Source organism: Dama dama, chromosome 19 (genome assembly GCF_033118175.1).
Source record: "Dama dama isolate Ldn47 chromosome 19, ASM3311817v1, whole genome shotgun sequence".
Classification (NCBI taxonomy): domain Eukaryota; kingdom Metazoa; phylum Chordata; class Mammalia; order Artiodactyla; family Cervidae; genus Dama; species Dama dama.
In genome coordinates this window covers 58,688,726-58,708,705 of record NC_083699.1, presented here as the reverse complement: position 1 = coordinate 58,708,705, position 19,980 = coordinate 58,688,726, and the positions used below count along the sequence as shown (strand labels likewise).

Below are 19,980 nucleotides of genomic sequence, written 5' to 3'. Positions count from 1 at the left end.
AGCCTTTTATTTCTTCATTTTCAGAACTATTTTTTGTTTTGTTTTTCTTTCAGTTGAACAACTTAGGATGTAGTGGGATTGATTTCAAAGGCTACATAGTATATGTTTAAGTGTCATCAAATATTGTGAATATTCAAATCACTCAGAATGGTAAGATGCTCACACGATAGTACAGGGATCAAAGCCTACCACGTCCTCCTGTCTCACTCTGAGAATGATGAACTCACTAATGAGCAAGAGCTCATTTCAGCAGAATACGTATTAGACATATATTCTTTTTTCTTTCAAGGAATGTTAAATTTGTGTAAGTTAAATATGCTTATGTTAACATATTTATTCATGAGATTTCACTGCACTCACTTCTTCCTAACTTTCTTACAGTATATATTCATTATATAATTCAGGAATTTCCATATTGAAAATGGAGAGTCATATTTGCTCTTTACTTAAGTTATCCCAATATCCTGTGAACCAATCCATTAAACTTAAATTATGAATCAAACTTATAAGAGATACAGTATGATAACACCCACAAAAATAAATACAAAAAAGATGAAAAGAGACTACAAAAGTGTATTATTATCAGATACATTACATAGTTTTTATTTGGTTTAGCTTGTCGTTTGTTTGACACTGTACTGCAAAAAAACAAACAAAAAAAAAAAAAACCCACTACCTTTACCCTAAATTACCAATGATTGCAATTTCAATTAAATCAGGCTTTCATTTCAAGTCTGGACATTTCTCACCAATTCCTAATATTGAAGATGGAGATAATTTAGGTTCAGAGAGATTATGTGAATTGCCCAAGATTTTTGTAGTTATTTGACAGCAGCATTAGAACCCAACTCAACACTACATCATATTCTAGTTTTAGTCTTTCTAGATTTAGGTTACATAGTTCAAGTAAAAATCATGAAAATAAAGTTATCCATTATCATGCAAGCAACAGTTACTTGGATAATACAATATTGGTTGATTTGATATTCTGATCCACACAAAACCTAAAACAAAGAAACAGAAAAGGCTTCTATGTTGGCCCATAGAGGAATTATTAATATCACTACAAGTAAGTAGTTGTTGAATTTTTTTAGCACTTTACCCTTTCTATGATCAATAATTTTATAATGTTTTATAGGCCCTGGAAAAATATACAAACTGATCATAAGAACTATTAATTATAAGACTTGCTCCAGTTCTCCTACTAGTTCATGTGTGAAGGTCTTCAACCTCAAGTCTAAGTTGTTGTAGAAGTTACAATTTTTATAGATAATGATATTTTCCTAAAAACACATAAATATTCCAGAGGCTACCTGAAATCAGAAACATGTACAAAACACAGGTCCCAGCTTTTTGAATTTCCCTTTCCTATTACTAAAATATAAAGCCACAAAACAATTTTAACTGTCACAAACTTTTGCTACCTCCTTGCAATCTCTCTCTCTCTTAGGTCACTTGCCTTGGGAGAAGCCAACTGATACGTCACAAAGACACTCAAGCATGCCCTATGGAAAGACCCCTGTAATGAAGAACTGAGACTTCCACTCAACAGTCAACAAGAAATAGACTTCTTGCCAACAGCCATGTGTATAAGCCACCGTGGAAGCAGATGCATTCCGGTTCTCATAAGACTGATACCCAGGCTACCATCTTGATTAAAACCTCATAAGAAATTCTGAATTAGAACCAGTTAGCTAAGTAGCTCCCAAAGTTCTGACCCACAGAAATAATAAGACAATAAAGGTTTGGTTTTTTAAGCCACTAAGTCAGGTGTGATTTGTTATATAACTATAGATAGCTAACACCTACTATAAGAAATTAGGTAAGTTAGCTCTCTGAATCTGCTTTTTCACTGTTATGAGAAAACAGACCTACTAATAGCTAACCTATGTTATTGTTGTTGCTTAGTCACTAAGTTGTGTCTGATTCTTTTTGACCCTATGGACTGTAGTCTACTAGGCTCCTCTGTCCATGGGATTTCACACGTAACAATACTGGAGTGGGTTGCCATTTCCTTCTCCAGGGGATCACCCCAACCCAAGGATTGAACCCAGACCTATAGCACTATTGTAATGATAAAGAAGATTAAAAACAACTTTTGTAGCAGATAGTAAAAGCTCAATAAGCATTATTATTATTTTCTATTAATAATATTATAAAATATTATCATTAGTCATAGACGGTTGCCACATTTCATAGTATTTTGCTTCCATTGGCTAACTGGACTAAATTGATACACTAAACTACTGAGAATCAAAACTAATAATAGAAAATGAAATAATAAAAATATTAGAAGAAAATACTAAAATTATTTGCATAGCCTTGAGGGAGGAAAGTTTTCCTTAGCATATTGCCAAGGTAAGAAACTTTAAATCAAATATTGAGAAGTAGGACTACATAAAAATTAAGACTATCTGCAGAGTAAATGAGGGCTTCTCTGGTGGCTCAGTGGTAAAGAATCCACCTGTGATGCAGAAGACGCAGGAGACCAGGGTTCACTCCCTGGGTGGGAAAGATCCCCTGGAAAGGGCATGGCAACCCACTCCAGTATTCTAGCCTGGAAAATTCCATGGACAGAGGAGCCTGGCAGGCTACAGTCCACAGGGCTGCAAAGAGTCGGACACGACTGAGCGAATGAATACACACATGGCTATAAGGAGAGTATCAGGGGAATCCTCAGTTTATATCCAAATTCAAATCATACAGCTATTTAGCTTTTTCATAGCCATATCTTTTCAATTATATAGCATGTTGTTTACAACAGTGATTACTCATTTTCCTTAGAGCATGTCTGGGCTTAATATGAGGAGAGAGAGAGAAAACACATAGCAAAAGGAACACTTTTTCCTCTTCTACTTCATCGTACAATTTGGAATGAAAGTATCTGCGTAATGATAAAGTTGTATCTAATTTGTGCCCCAAAGTGTTTTATTCTGTTGGAATTTTAACTGGATTTGCATTGATTCTACAGATTGCATTGTTAAAAATCAATATTGTTAACAATGCTGAATTTTTGAATCCATGAACATGGTTTATTTCTCTTTATATTTAGTTCATCTTTAAATTCTTTCAGTAGTATTTTGTGAATTTTCAATGTACAAGTCATACATACATATAGAATATGTACACATCCTTTCTATCTATCTACTTAGGAGTTAATTTTATACCTAAATATATACAATTTTATGATATTATCAATGATATTTTATATTTTCTCCTCTAAACCTTAATGTTAATCATTTTTAAAATGGGAGAAATAATGTAGAATCTACCTCAAAAGGATTGTCTGGAGAATATAGAGAATAGAGTAATAGTCAATAAATGTAAAACAATGTTATTACTTGTAAAGCTTTTCCCTATTTCTGTACATACACATCCTATTCATGATTCAACATCCAGTTAAAATGCATCTCTATAAGAAGTCTTTCCTCTACATCCAAGCTAACAGTGTGCTTTCTTAAATAAGTCATTAATAAATATTTCCCAAAAACAAACAAACATAATCAAGCATTACTAAGAAAAGGTTTACACAAGTTCATGAATCTACTTAAACCTACTGCCATCATTGCATTAAATCCCTTGCTTACACAAAGATACATACACTTGCAACATTTTCTTATCTAATAATCTAGTTTACTCTATCAAAAAGAAAAATGAGGTTAGTATGACATGACTTGCTCTCGGCAAAATAATGATATGGGTGTTAATAATCACCTTGGTTTCTACATGATCACAAATAATCTATTCATGTTTAGAATAGATTTTAGAATTTTGCTGGGGATAAAATTAACTCTGTAGATTACAGAATTCATCTTTATTTTAAGACTTTATATATTTGCATATATCCAGTATTTTATACTTTCCATCTAAATGTGATCGTATCTAGAAGTTATGAATTTTCATTAGGAAAAAACCACTGGTTTTCCATTGGAAAAAAACTGGTTAAAGCTTCAAGAGCAAAAGTTCTTAGGTTTGGATTCCAGGTGCTTTGATGGACCACTATGTAGCTTGAAAAATAGTATTTAATTTCAGTTAACACATCTATGCTGCTGCTGCTGCTAAGTCACTTCAGTCACATCCAACTCTATGCAACCCCAGAGATGCAGCCCACCAGGCTCCTCTGTCCCTGGGATTCTCCAGGCAAGAATACTGGAGTGGGTTGCCATTTCCTTCTCCAATGCATGCATACATGCTAAGTCACTTCAGTCGTGCCCGACTCTGTGCAACCCTACGGACAGCAGCCACCAGGCTCCTCTGTCCACAGGGTTCTCTAGGCAAGAATACTGGAGTGGGTTGCCATTTCCTTCTCCATAACACATCTATACATGGAGATAAAAGCATCTTCTTGGGTATAGTGAATATTAAATGAGAGTAAGTATTCAAAATTCTTTAGTTGTTTTTCTGTTTCCTCACCTATAAAATGGGAATATTCATCCCTCCTTACTAGTCAAGATCACCTTCAGGACCCAGTGAAATATATACATTGACAGTGCTTTGCAAAACACATTATAAATGGACAGGATTTTTTTTCAAAAATATAATTGTTATCATTCCAGAAAAACTTGCCATACTCTGTGAGAATTTGATTTTAAATTTACCTAAGTGGCCTCTTACTAACCAACTCAATCATTGATTTCCACTGCCTTCTTTCAATTTGAATGCCATTCCTTTCAGCAAAGAAAAATACAAACAAAATAAATGTTTGTCATCTCTTCCTACTTTGTATCACCTTCTAACATTATACATATTCTTCCAAGTAATGGCTTTATCTATTTGGTAGATATGACTTTGCATACCCCTTCTCAAAGTTTATTATTCTAAGAGACGAAATTAGGAACTTTCTTGGCAGTCCAGTGGTTTAGACCTCACCCTCCAATGCAGGGGATTCAGGTTCAATCTCTGGTCAAGCAGCTAAAATCCCACATGCCTCAAAGCCAAAAAACTAAAAACATCAAATAGAAGCAATATTGTAACAGATTTCAATAAAGACTTTAAAAAAGTGGTCCACATTGAAAAAAAAAATCTTTAAAAAAATTTTAGAGAGATTAAATTAGAATTATGGAAAAGAAAGTTGAGAAATTTAGGAGTCAATTGTCACAGACAACAGAAATAATTTCATTGAGATATTCTAAAATGTCAATAACTAAGTATTATAAACAATAAGTGTCAATTACATTATGGTGAAAATATTTTAATGTAGCTATATTGAGCATAAACTGGATTGTCTTTCAGGCCATAGACATTAGTCTTTTCTACCAATGACCACACAAAAACTAAATAATATGCATTCTGCCACAAAAAGACAATATAAAAATATATACTCCCATCTCTATTAATTGACCAGAAAATATTTTGTCATCCTGAACTTAGACTGACCATAGTACAGAATCTGTCATTAAGTGTTCAGTTCACACACATACACTCCAAACTGGTCCAACAACTTCTATTATGCCAGTTACCAGCATTGCCAGCCCCTTTGCCCTTCACTGCCTGGAGAACGTCCATCAGAAACAGGGAAGCAGAGCAAGCTGCCACAATGCACCATTGATGCTTGAGCAAGGCTGCCCAAGCAGCTGCAACAACAGGGCAACTCTTCAAAGTGTCAGCATTGAAACTTAGAATTCTCCTTCCCATACAACTATCAATGAAAACCTTTATAAGCTACAATCAATTACAAAATAAATCTCTGAGACAAATCATGTTCTTTTTTCATTTTCCCTCTCCTCTTTCTCCTTTCAACACTAAATGTCCTTGGTTTAAAAAAAAATCAAGGAGAAATTCCCTCCTTTTCTTCCTCGATCTCTGTTTGCCTCTCTTATGTTCTAAAAATTCTCTCAAGGAGGTTTAAGGATTTGTGCTAAACACTTTTGTTTATAAGACATGTTCTGGGTTTTTTGTTTGTTTGTTTGTTGTTGGGTTTTGTAGTTGGAGTTTCTCATTTAAAAACTTCAAAAGGCACTTGAAATTTTGAGCACACTCATTCTGGAATTTTTGGCAAAGCATGTTTTTGATTATTGAAAGATAATCTAAATTCTGAAGTGCACGCACTGAATCACATAACCTCCATATTTTTGTAAACCACAACAAAAGTGGTTTTACATTAACTATAGATGAATAAGTAATGAGTCAGTGAACAGTTAAAAGCATTCCATGAGAATGCATCAACTAGCCATGTGAACTTTTTGATAGAAAAATCCTAAGTGTTTAGACATTACTTAGAATGAGGGAAAGCTACTCTTTAATAAATGCAGTATGTTTAATCTGTCTTATGTGACTAAACCTACCATATCAAATGAAAATATACTTTTGTTTTTTTCTATTTCTCCTTAGCCACAAGTAGTTAATGACTTATTTTTATATGAAACACATACTTGAAACCTGATAATTGTAAACAACCACTTTTAGATTTAACTCCATATCTTTTACCAGATAAACAACATGAGTTCCTTATAGAAAAAAGAGGGAACTTCTCGAAATAATATTTATTCTCAAGAGACAGAATGTCCAAATTTCAGCATTGCCAAGGTGTAAACCATTTAAATCTTCTAGATAACTAAAACATGCACACTTCATTGAGTCTGTCTGAAAAATCGAAATCCACAATATTTAAGTTCCTAATTTGCTATAATTTTTAAATCATATTAATAATTTCTCATCATTTTCAAAGTAATGCATCTACATAGTTTACTAAATAGTAACACAATGTTTCTTAAAAACCACAAAAGACAGCAGCCCATATCTCAACCTTGGAGACCTCTGTCAAAATTCTTTCTAGTGTTTACCTGTTTATCTCTAAATAATAAGCTTATATTGCTATTTTTTATTTGTATACTGTAGACATTATTAATTTCTTACCATGGAAGATAAAGTGTTAGCTCTCTCATACCACCCACTTTCCTTTCATTCTTCCAGTATTTAGCCAACTGGTACATTTTTAATAATTTCCTTCCTTGAGTAAAAAGTTTTCCTTTCTACAATTCATATTGCCCATTTTTTCCCCAATCGCAAGCTTTGCAAGAGAAATGTAAAATCTCTCTGAATGTATCTCACACTCTTAAATGTGAAGCACTCTGCTAATTCCAAATCTTCCTTCTGAATCCCTTTCTAGAGTTTTCTACCTTCATGCTCAGCTAAGGACAGATTATTCTTAAGAACAATGCACAGTTGTTATCCAGGAACTTCTCTTCATCTTTCTCATCTCATTCTCATCACTTATTTCCTGAATCCTCTCCTTCTCTCTCCCCAGTTTTTCTTCATTTGGATACAGCATAGCCCACCAAAAGATTCCTGAGAAAGCAACCTTGGAAGGTAAATTTTGAGGATCATGCAACTAAAAATGTCTTTCTACCTTCACACCTGATTAACAGTTTGACTAAGTATAGAATTCCAAGTTCAAAGTAATTTGGCCTCAGAACTTTAAAGCCACATCTTCTAACTTTGAATGTTACCATTAAGAAATCAGATACCATCCTGATTCTTGAACCAATGTGTACATAGGGTTTAAATTTTCTCTCTAAAAGTGTCTATCATCATCTGTAAACCACTGGTAGTTTGAAATTTTCCAGTTATATATCTTGGTATAGATCTACTTCACATTTTTTCCAGTTGTATGAAGAAATAATTGACATGTCACAGTACAAGTTTAAGGCATACAGAGTGATGGTTTGATTCACATATACTGTGAAATGATTATGGCAATAGGCTTACCTAACATTCATCATCTCACATATGATAAAATGATAAAAAGAAAAAAAAATATTTTCTACTTTACACTTTTTATAGGCACACAGTAAATCCTTTCAAAGTGGAAATGCTTGTTCTTCAGTTTTGAAAAAAAAAAAGTATGATTTGATTTCATGCTAATCTCTTCCCTATCACTTTCTCTGCTTTCCCTCATTTTCTGAAACTGTTATTAATAAGAGTTTTGTTTGTGAGACATTCTGATTTTATCTGCTCTCCTGTTATCCCTTTGACTTTCTGCTCTGAAAATTTCAATCCTGTTAAAGTTATTACAGCTGAGTGCTTATTCTCTGATTATTCATTTTTTATATTATTCTGTCATGTTTCATGGAAGTACTATCTTCTATCTATCTGAGTATATTAATTATATTTTTACTTCAGCCATTGTCTTCCAGAGGAAGTACTGCCTCCAATTCTTAAGCCAGTTCTGGAGCATGAACTGGCTTGCTTTTTCCTTGGCACAATACTTTCCAGGGACTTGTATTTAGCTTTCTCCATTCTACTAATTCCTTCATCCACTTTGCAGCTTCCAAAAATTGTATCTCTTTCACATGTTGCTTCCTCTTCTTTATTATGCTTGTGGATTTGTACTTTTTTAGCCTTTTAGTCATACTTTTAGTCCTTTACTTGGAAGGAACAAGGGAAAACGTGTTCAGTCACCAAGTTTAACTGGAAGTCTGTTGTTCAAGTTTCTAAGATGTTAATCCTATAGGTGTAATCATGCCATTTATAGGGTCATAAAATCATAGGGTTTTTACTGTTAAAAAGCTTCTCAGAGGTCATCTGATTCAATCCTTTTATTTTAGAGGTGAAAAAATGGAAGCTTCAAAAGTTAAGTGGTTTATGCAAGGTTATAGCAATTCATACAGCTGGTACTTGAACTTGCCTTCATTACCATACTGCCTCCTCACATAGATAACCTCTTAAAGTCCCCACTCTCCAAGAACTCCCACACACATAATAAAGCCAAAACTTTTTAATATGGCAGTCTAACTTTTGGTAAACAAAATGGAAGAAATTTGCCATTAATTAAAAATTCATGTTGAGATTTGACAGAAAAGAGCAAAATTCTGTAAAGCAATTATCAGTCAATAAAAAATAAATTAATTTTTAAAAAACTGAGAAAAAAAGACTCCAAGAGTAAATATCTGATTCTAAACCTTCTACTTTTTACCAAAATTTCCTAATCAATACTCTCCCATGAAACTCTCTCTCCTTCAACATGGCAGACTTCATCTAAGTTCATCTAAGTTTTACTCTTTCAGGTCATAAGATGACACCATATTTTCTCCAAGTAAAGGAAATTTATGTTTGAAATCAATTGAATTATTTATATCCTTCTTTATCTCCCATCCTTACATTCTCCCTGACCTCAGACTGAACGCTTCTCCTAAAATAATCTTTTCCTCCATGAATAGCACAACCCAGGTACTCAAGCAAACCACTTGAAAGTCATCCTCAACTTCTTTTTCCTTAACAGCAACCAACTCCCACCCCACATCTATGCTGTCCCCAAATTTTACCAATTCTACCTTCTAAAAATCTCATGAGTCCATCCCTCCTGATATTCCTCACAGCTTCACAGACACTTTCAGATCAAACCCTCCCTGTACTTCATCCTGATTGCCACTCTTTATCTGCTAACTGATCTCACACACTAGTTTCTTCTCTTTACACTCTTTCTCCTACACTCAATTGATGAAATGCTTTTTTCTCAACAGAAGTATAAAACCTTTAGTGGATGCCACCTCATTTCCAGATCCTTAGCATGACTTATATAAGGTACTTCATGGTAGCACCTGTGTATCTCTCCAACTGCATATTTTGAGGCTCCTAAACTGGCACTTTATTGAATTAGAAATCAGATAGAAATAAAGAGGCTTCTTTTGGGTTTTCTGTTTACACTGGATTTTCATTACTACTGAATGACAGCTTTTTTCCCCATCTCCTCTCTCAAGTAAAGAAGGAATCAAATGAAAGGAAAGAGGGTGATATGATTTTAAAAAATAGTATTAACCCTATAAAAATATTTAATAAAGTTCTGTTTACCATAATATTTTATAACATTTTATGCTATCATTTGGAGAGTATAATCTGTTTAAAGTTATTGGCAATACATTAAATTCAGTATCCAGAACACTAAAGATGCAAATTAAATATTTGATGGAGACAATAGCAATTAGATCTTCTGGACATGAAATAATTACAGGATCAACACATTTTTATAGTAAAGGCCAAATCTAAGAAAGTTTTATATAATAGTTACTAGACTACAGATTTTAGCAGGTAGGGGCCACGTCTTAACCATCTTTGTATTCTCTACTGTGCCAAATACATAACATAATAGGTGCCCAGGGAAAGAAAGAAAGAATGAATGAATAAATGAAATTATAGGCAATATCAGGCCAACAAACCCAGGCAGAAGAAGCTTATCTACTATTTAATAAGCCAAATAATCCAATAGAATTTATTATTACAGATGATCAACTTAGTCAAAATGTCATAAATATATATTTTTAAAAGTGTGTATATAGATAGATAGATATATCCAGCAGACCTTTATATGAAACATCAGTCTGATCTTTATTTGGACATCTGTTAAATCATTCAATAGATAACATAGCAAAATGTTTCAACCTAACAAAACAGTATATACTACTTGGAAAGCAAGTAAAATAAAGATGTTTCCATTTTCAGTACTCTTATCTTTAGATTGTCCTCCACATACCTCTCCAGATGAGAAATACACAAAAATAAGAACTTTTTTAGCTAGAATTTTGATCAAGTTACTGCCTTTCATATTACTGTAATGATATCAAACTGCCTTCTAAACCAAATAGAAACAGCACCATGGCACATGCACATAATCTAATTGTGCACTTCTACCATGACAACCTCATGTCCCTTGAGGCACTAAAGTCAACTTGCCAGCCAGAAGTCTGAAGTTTAGCAATTCAACCCAGCGCAATTACAAAAATGCCTTAATCCACAACCTAAAATTTAAAATATTAAGGGGCTACACTAGTTGGTATCCCTGGACCCCAAAGCCAGCTACTCCAGAACATGTCTTCACCCACCAGTGGCTGGTAGCCTCTGAAAGAGGCAGGGCTGGGCAGCCAAACATGCTGGGGGCCAGCCCTGCCTACAAGTGCTCCCATAGTAGTTGGGGCCACCGCAACAGAAGGGCTCACCCAGCACACACTGGAGACAGACTTGAATCACACAGTTCCAATAACTAGAGGGAAGTATGCTGCTGGGCCTCACAGAATATATCTTCTAAAATAACACTTCTCCAAGGTCAAGAAATATAACTGACCTATCTAATGAAAGTGAAAGTGAAGGTCACTCACTTCACAAAGGGTCCTACTCTTTGTGACCCCATGCACTATAGCCTGCTAGGCTCCTCTGTCCATGGAATTCTGCAGGCAAGAATACTGGAGTGGGTAGCCATACCCTTCTCCAAGGGATCTTCCCAACCCATGGATTGAACCCAGGTCTCCCACACTGCAGGTGGATTCTTTACCATCTGAGCCACCTATCTAATACAGAAACATAATCAGAGAATTAAGCAAAACGAGAAAACAAAGGAGTATGTTCCAAAGGAACAAGATAAAACCCCAGAAGAAGAACTAAGCAAATTATAGATAAGCAATCTATCTGATGAAGAGTCAAAGTTAATGATCATAAAGAGGCTCAGTGAATTTGGGAGAATAATAGATAAACACAGTGAGGAATTTAACCAAGAGATAGAAAACATAAAGAATCAAATAGAGTTGAAGAATATGATAATTGAAATAAAATGTATTTTTATTACTAGACGGTATCAATAGCAGATTAGATAATATAGAGGAACAGATCAGTGAACTGAAAGACAAAGTACTAGAGACCACCCAAGCTGAAGAAAAAAAAGAAAAAAAATCAATTTTAAAAAATGAGGACAGTTTAAGAGACCTCTGTCACATCAAGCATCTAACATTCACATTATAGGGGTCCAGGAAGGAAAAGAGAGAGATAGAGGCAGAGAATTCCCTGAAGCCATAATAGAGGAAAACTTCCCCAACCTGGGAAAGAAAACTGATGTCCATGTCCAAAGAGCACAGAAAGTCCCAAACAAGATCCACACTAAGACAGAAAGAAAATATTAAAAATAGCATGAGAAAAGCAACTAGTTTTATACAAAGGAACTCTCATAAAACTGTCAGATGACTTTTCAGCAGAAACTCTGCAGGCCAGTAAGGAGTGGCACCATATATTTAAAAAGAAAAAGGAAAAACCCTACAACCAAGAATACTGTTACTGGCAAGGCTATCATTTAGAGTTGAAGGAGAGATAGAGTTTTCTAGACAAGCAAAATCTGAAAGCGTTCAGCACCACGAAACTAGTTTTATAAGAAATGTTAAAGGGATTTCTCTAAGTGGAAAATAAAAGGCCTGACTAGAAATATTAGAATTATGAAAGGAAAAATCTCATTGGTAAAGGCAAACATACAATAAAGGTAGGAAATCAGCTATGAAGTTAGTAGGAAGATTCAAATATAAAAATAGTAAAAATCACCTATATCCACAGTAAGTAGCCAAGGAATACACAAAACAAAAAGGTGTAAACTATGATGTCAAAAACATTAAATGTCTCTTTTCACTTCCTCAAAGCAGGATCCTCTGTGACCCACCTCCCAGAATATTGGAAATAAAAGCAGGACTAAACAAATGGGACCTAATGAAACTTAGGGGCTTTTGCACTACAAAGGAGACTGTAGGTAAGGTGAGAAGACAGCCCTCAGATTGGGAGAAAGTGATAGCAAATGAAGAAACAGACAAAGGATTGATCTCAGGAATATACAAGCAACTCCTGAAGCTCAATTCCAGAAGGATAAATGACCCAATCAAAAGGTGGGCCAAAGAACTAAACAGACACTTCTCCGGAGAGGACGTGCAGATGGCTAACAAACACATGAAAGGATGCTCAACATCACTCATTATTAGAGAAATGCAAATCAAAACCACAATGAGGTGCCATTACACGCCAGCCGGGATGGCTGCTATCCAAAAGTCTGCAGGCAATGAATGCTGGAGAGGGTGTGGAGAAGGGGGAACCCTCTTACACTGTTGGTGGGAATGCAAACTGGTGCGGCCGCTGTGGAGAACAGTGTGGAGATTCCTTAAAAAACTGGACATAGAACTGCCATATGACCCAGCAATCTCACTTCTGGGCATACACACTGAGGAAACCAGATCTGAAGGAGACACGTGCACCCCAATGTTCATCGCAGCACTGTTTGTAATGGCCAGGACATGGAAGCAACCTAGATGCCCATCAGCGGATGAATGGATAGGGAAGCTGTGGTACATATACACCATGGAATATTACTCAGCCATTAAAAAGAATTCATTTGAACCAGTCCTGATGAGATGGATGAAGCTGGAGCCCATTATGCAGAGTGAAGTAAGCCAGAAAGATAAAGAACATTACAGCATACTGACACATGTATATGGAATTTAGAGAGGTGATAACGATAACCCTATATGCAGAACAGAAAAAGAGACACAGAAATACAGAACAGACTTTTGAACTTTGTGGGAGAATGTGAGGGTGGGATATTTCAAAAGAACAGCATGTATACTATCTATGGTGAAGCAGATCACCAGCCCAGGAGGGATGCACGAGACAGGTGCTCCGGCCTGGTGCACTGGGAAGACCCGGAGGAATCGGGTGGAGAGGGAGGTGGGAGGGGGGATCGGGATTGGGAATACATGTAAATCCATGGCTGATTCATATCAATGTATGACAAAACCCACTGGAAAAAAATAATAATAATAATAAAAAAAAAAATTAAAAAAAAAAAAAACATTAAATGTGAAGGGGAGTAAATATGCACTCTAAATTAATAGATTATCAATTTAATTATACACACACACACCATATATATGATATATATATATACATAGTATATATATGCATATATATATATATATATATATGCCCCTTGGCAACCACAAGCCAATATGATGTTAAAGAGAATCACAAAATTCCAAGGGAAGAGAGTAAAAGAAGAAGAAAGGAATAAAAACACCTTTAAAAACAACTAGAAAACAATTAACAAAATATCAGTATGTACACGTGTGTGTGTGTGCTAAGTTGATCCAGTCGTGTCCAACTCTTTACAACCCTATGAACTATAGCCCACCAGGCTCTTCTGTCCATGGGGGTTCTCCAGGCAAGAATACTGGAGTGGATTGACATTTCCTTCTCCACAGTAAGTATATACTTATTAATAATTACTTTAAATGTAAATGGACTGAATGTTCCAATCAAAAAACACAGAATACTGAATCAGTGTTAGTTGCTCAGTCACGTCCGACTCTTTGTGATCCCATATACTGTAGCTCACCAGACTTCTCTGTCCATACCAAGACATAAAAAAATAAAATCTTGCCATTTGTGACAACATAGATAAATCTAAAAGGTATTATGCTAAGTGAAATAAATCAGAGAATGATTAATACTGTATGATTTCACTCATATGTGGAATTTGAAAGAAAAAATAAACAAGTGAACAAACAAAACAGAAACAGAGTCACAAATACAGAGAGCACTAAACAGGTGGTTGCCAGAGAGTGAGGAATGGAGGAAAGAAATAGGTGAGGGATAGTAAGAGGTACAAACTTTCAGTTACAAAATAAATGAGTCATGGGAACGAAATGTACAGCATGAGGAATATAGTAAATAATAATGTAATAGTTTACAGTAGTGACAGATGGTAACTAAACTAATCATAGTGATCATTTTGTAATGTATAGAAATATCAAATCACTATGTTGTATACCAGCAGTGTTGTAGGTTGATTATACTTCCAAAAAGAAAAAGAAAAAAAGACAAATAATCTTACAGAAAAAGAAATCAGATCTGTAATCACCAGAAACAGGGGGTGGAAGGGAAGGGAATTGGACGAAGGTGATCAAAAGATAAAAGATAAATAAGTACTAGGGATGTAATATACAACATGATCAAGATAAATAATACTGCTTTATGTTATATATGAAAGCTAAGAGAGTAAATCCTGAGGTCTCATCACATGGAAAAAATTTTTTTTCTTTTTCTTTTATTTTACATTGATATGAGATGATGAATATTCACCAAAGTTACTACATGGTGTATGTAAGTCAAATCATTATGCTACACACCTTAAATGTATGCAATGCTGTATGTCAATTATATCTCAATAAAACTGGGAAAAAATAAATATAATTTTTTAAGAAATCAAGGAGCAGGCCCAAGGCATATGAGTCAAAAACAGAGCACTGTGAACATATTCAAACTGAGACTATTCTTTTCTATTTCTATAAAGGTCCTTAGCAAAAGATTCTAAATATCAGGAATATCAGGAATTTCCTCTGAAAAAAAGGAATTCTCTTGAATCCCATCACCTTAAAAATATCTTGTATAACAAAAAGGTATAATGTGTAGCTTCTTACTAGGTAGAAGTCTGAGTACCGAGCATATCATATTACAGAATAAAGATGGGTATTTTCCGGGATGCTATCTAGTTTTTATAAATTCCACTGTTGTCCTCATCTAAAACGACTATGGAAATGGTGTAGCTAAAGAAAAAAAAAGGGACAAAATTTAAATCAACAAACTAAGAAATAAAAGTATAGGCTATACATGTTAACAAATGCTGACATATGGAAGAGCAAAGAAAAATATGTGAAGACACACTCCTGGGCAAAAGGCTGAGGATAGCCAATATTGATAGGATATATAACAATTGAAGGGATTCCCAGGTGGCTCAGTGGGTAAAGAACCCGCTTGCACTGTAGGAGTTGCGGGAGACATGGGTTCTATCCCTGGGTTGGGAAGATCTCCTGGAGAAGGACATGGCAACCACTCAGGTATTCTTGCCTGGAGAATCACAGGGACAGAGGAGACTAGCAAGCTATAGTCCATGAGGTCGCAAAGAGTCAAACATGACTGAAGCGACTGAGCACACATGCACAAATAATGATTAAAACAAGAGCACAGAAAAGACAAAGTAGAGGAGAAATTTTAATATAACTAGTGGGTAGAAAAATGCAAAATGTTCCTTGGAAGGAAAGCTATGACAAACCTAGACAGCACATTAAAAAGCAGAGACATCACTTAGCTGACAAAGATCTGTATAGTCAAAGCTATGGTTTTACCAGTAGTCATCAATAGATGTGAGAACTGGCCCATAAAGAAGACTGAGTGCCAAAGAATTGATGCTTTGTGGTGTTGGAAAAGACTCTTGAGAGTTCCTTGGACAGCACAGAGATCAAACCAGTCAATTCTAAAGGAAATCAACCCTGAATATTCATTGAAGGACTGATGCTGAAGCTCCAATACTGTGGTCACCTGATGCAAAGAGCCAACTCACTGGAAAAGAACCCGATGTTGGCAAAGACTGAAGGCAAAAGGAGAGGATGAAATGGTTGGGGGCAACACTGACTCAACGGACATGAATTTGAGCAAACTCTGGGAGATAGCGGTAGACAGAGGAGCCTGCCGTGCTGCAATCCTTGGAGCAAAGAGTCAGACACAGCTAAATGACTGAACAACAACAAGGAAAATGTATGTTGTATAAACTGAAGCAATCCCAATGATATAAAGAGTCATGAAGGGGAAAGACAAGATTTCTTCCCTTCAAAGGTTTTATGACCAGTAAGGATAGACTATAATACGAAAATGAAATAGACCTAATTCCATAATAGGCATAGAAAGTGACCAACAGTGATAACTCTATTGTTTAAGGACACAAAGTGGTACTTAATAAACTTCAGATTATACCATTTAAAAACTGTTTCTCAACTTTGGAAAATGTCTTACACTCCCCTTGGCTACCTATTTGCTTTAGCTTTTAAAATTATGGAAGTGTCATGCAAGCCATCTATAGAAGGTAAATAACAACACTTCTATGAATAGTAGTAATTAAAAAGAACCCATTGATGGCACATTCATTCCAATGCCACCAGCACTGAGTCAACCACTATATTGTGTGCATGCTAAATTGCTTCAGTCACATCCAACTCTTTGTAACCCTATGGTCTGTAGCTTTCCAGGCTGCTCTGTCCATGGGATTCTCCAGGCAGGAATACTGGAGTGGGCTGACATGCCCTCCTCCAGGGGATCTTCCTAACCCAGGGAAAGAACCCACATCTTGTGCAGCTTCTTCACTCCTAGCAAATTCTTTACCACTGAGCACTAACATCCAAACCCTGGAGGACACTATCAGCATTGCTGGTAACATCTCTGCCCCTAGAGTTTAAGTCTTTTTTTCTATGAAGAGCACATTCTTACACAGGACAACAGGATGTGAAATGATATGAAAATGTGTGTGTCAGCACTTAGAAAATTCTCCTCCTAAAAGCAGTTTCTAAATGTGGAATCCTTAATGAAGACCTGTAACCTACTGGTCAGCAGAAGCATTTAGGAATTGAAGGCATACAGTACAATGCTTATCCTTATTCCCATTTAGCTACCAGGGTTTTTTTTTTGTTCAATATTTCTTTTTTCTTTTCCGTGTTCTCTGTTTACAATTGTGAGAGAACTCTGTAGAGAAACAACTTGACTAGACCCAGGAGATGGTGAAGGACAGGGAAGCCTGGCATGCTGCAGTCCGCAGGGTTGCAAAGAGTCAGACATGACTTAGCCACTGAACAAAACAAATGTGGAAAAGCATCTTGACTGGATCTAGGTTCCGTGTGGGTACATGCCATGTAAGCACTACACACAACTCCACCTGAAACTCTCCACGTTTCAACCCTTTTGATAGTCTTCAGCTGAGACTACATCCGACCCTTTCACTTATGTTTCACCTACAATTTCAGGTCTCAGCAGTTCCTGAGAATAAATGAGTTATAGTTATACTTCCTCTTCTCATAAATCTGAAAGAAAGAGTAGGGTGGGGTGGGCTTAGGAAATGGACAGTTTCACTGCCAATCCAAACATAACATTCCAATAGCTGGCTGTTGTGATCAAGAAGATTATATTTTTTAATATCAGTGTATGTAAGCCTTTCAGCAAATAAACTCAGAGGATGAAGAGGAGGAGGTGGGGAGAGGAAATGATATTGATGATGACAATGATAGCTAATGTTTTCAGTATCTGTGCCTGGCATTGTTCTAGGTGCTCTGCACTCTGCATGTATTATCTCATTTAATCCTCACATAGTCAAAAAAATTCCTTGTTAGGTAAAATTATTTTTATCTTCATATTTTAAACAGGATACAGAAAAACAGGGGGAAAGTTGTTTAAATGAATTTAAAGGTATTTCGTTCCTTTAAAGTTAAAACATAAAATTTACACTGATTGACCAATCTTTTATGTAAGATCAAAGGCTGTCATTGACTCTTGATCTGCTAAGTCACATTATTCTCCTTACTCAGACTGTTCCACAATGTAGCATTTATGTACAGTCAGTGAGAGTTTAAAGATTTTGTTTATTTAATGGCAGTGAGTGCCTAAAGAGACTTGCAAAGCAAATTGAATGCAGGACCCTTCCAAATTTTTACATTCATCCACTACCCTTGTCCTGGGAGATCTTTCACTGTTGTCTACCCACACTAATTTGTTTTAGTGATTCACCTTTAAAAAGTCTTTCCAAATCAGTCAACTTAAATTTCACAATATCAATAGATATTTATACTTTTTTACTCATATTTCACCAGTTTGCATAATTAAATTACCATTGCACATTCAACTGGCAGAAACAAATTTAAAAACAAACACAAATGACTCTAAGTAAGCATAACAGCAAATAAACAGGGAGACAGAAATACACCATAATTCAGAGTTTCCTATCAGCCTAAAGTAGGGATTGGCCAGGAGGGCTTCTACTATATTCATACCTTCCCTAATCACAAAGAATACTATTTAATAAGTATATTAGGTTTCTGGCAGAATGGATTTACAATTGAAAAATATAATCATATTTGATAGCGGGTTTACAATAACACCAAAATTCTATACTAGGAAGTTAATATATTTCTTCTTATGTTTCTTAAACAGAAATACTGGGAGACTACTTCACTGATAAAAACTAAAGTCATAAAATTCTATCTTAAGCTCAATAAAGTATAACAAAGCCTGTTCCCTACTTTACATGTGTGAGTATGTACATATACACTCATACACATAAAAATGTGTAATTAATAAATGAAGAAACTCAGACTTTAAGAAAGAAAGTCCCAACCAGAGGAAACCACCACCTTATGTGGTAAAAGCTCTAAATTTAAAGTTCAGGTTCAACCTGTTACTACTTATTTGATGTGGAATAATTCACTTCCCCTCCCTGAATTATACTTTCCTTATTTAAAAAAGGAGACAATAATACTTGCTCTCTCCATCTCACAGAACTATGGTCAGAATTACATAAAATAATATATATGAAAACACTTTACAAACTATCAGTCATCATATATATATAATATACTATTACTTGAAATCCTAGCTTGTACTTTGAACATAGAGTTAGGGAGGTCATTTCACAAATGATGGGACTGAGAGCCCAAAGCCCAAATTACCTTCCTCCTCAGAGTGGCATGGATGACAGAGCACAAGTAGAGAATACTTGATTAACCTGGAAAAGGATATCACCAGTCATGAGAGTGGGAATCAATTGGAGATTCAAGAAAGCCAAAATGCCCAGAATGAACTAATGCTGCAGTGGCGACTATGAACAGAGACAAAATGTTAAAGGTTGAGCAGTTTCATATAATAAGTTCTGGCAGTAATTTTGGTGAAAATACGAGGAGAGATAGAAAGATCAAACCCCCAAAAAGTTCAACTATACAAAACACATATTATTATTTCATCTTATAGAACAAAATGTTGAAGGCTTTTCAAACTTAAGAAAACTACAAATTTGAGATAATTCTCTTATTTATGTCATTCCTTTCTACTGGCTGGAGAAATTAACCATAGGTTAGGAAGTTGAGAAAACAATAGGATGCACGTCAGTAAAGTCCAAGCACTTTAATTGGATTGATTTGGGTACAGTTTGTCTTCCTTTTTCTCTGGCCATTAATCCAGCAGCGGAAAGTGATCTAACACAGCACCATGGCACGAAGGGATAGACCCTGAGAGCCTGTCTCTATGATGACTGTTCTTGCACATCCAGGCCGCCTATTGAAACTAACAATGCCTGCCTCTGCTGCCGAAGAGGATCATCCAAACTCTGCAAATGAAACACATCACACAAAGGGATGAAAGAATTCTTATTCCACA

General features: G+C 35.5%; 1 protein-coding gene across 38 annotated transcripts in view; it reads right to left on the bottom strand.

Moving 5' to 3' along the window:
• The window catches only part of ZBTB20 (zinc finger and BTB domain containing 20), an 846,735-nt gene that overhangs the window by 750,833 nt on the left and 75,922 nt on the right, over positions 1 to 19,980 (bottom strand). The window contains exon 4 of one of the 38 annotated variants that reach the window (XM_061167114.1): positions 19,278 to 19,333. The exons of the other annotated variants lie outside the window; for them this stretch is intronic. The gene's annotated coding sequence lies outside the window, so the exon portion shown is untranslated. The remainder of the gene's footprint in view (positions 1 to 19,277; positions 19,334 to 19,980) is intronic. 38 annotated transcript variants of the gene reach the window in all.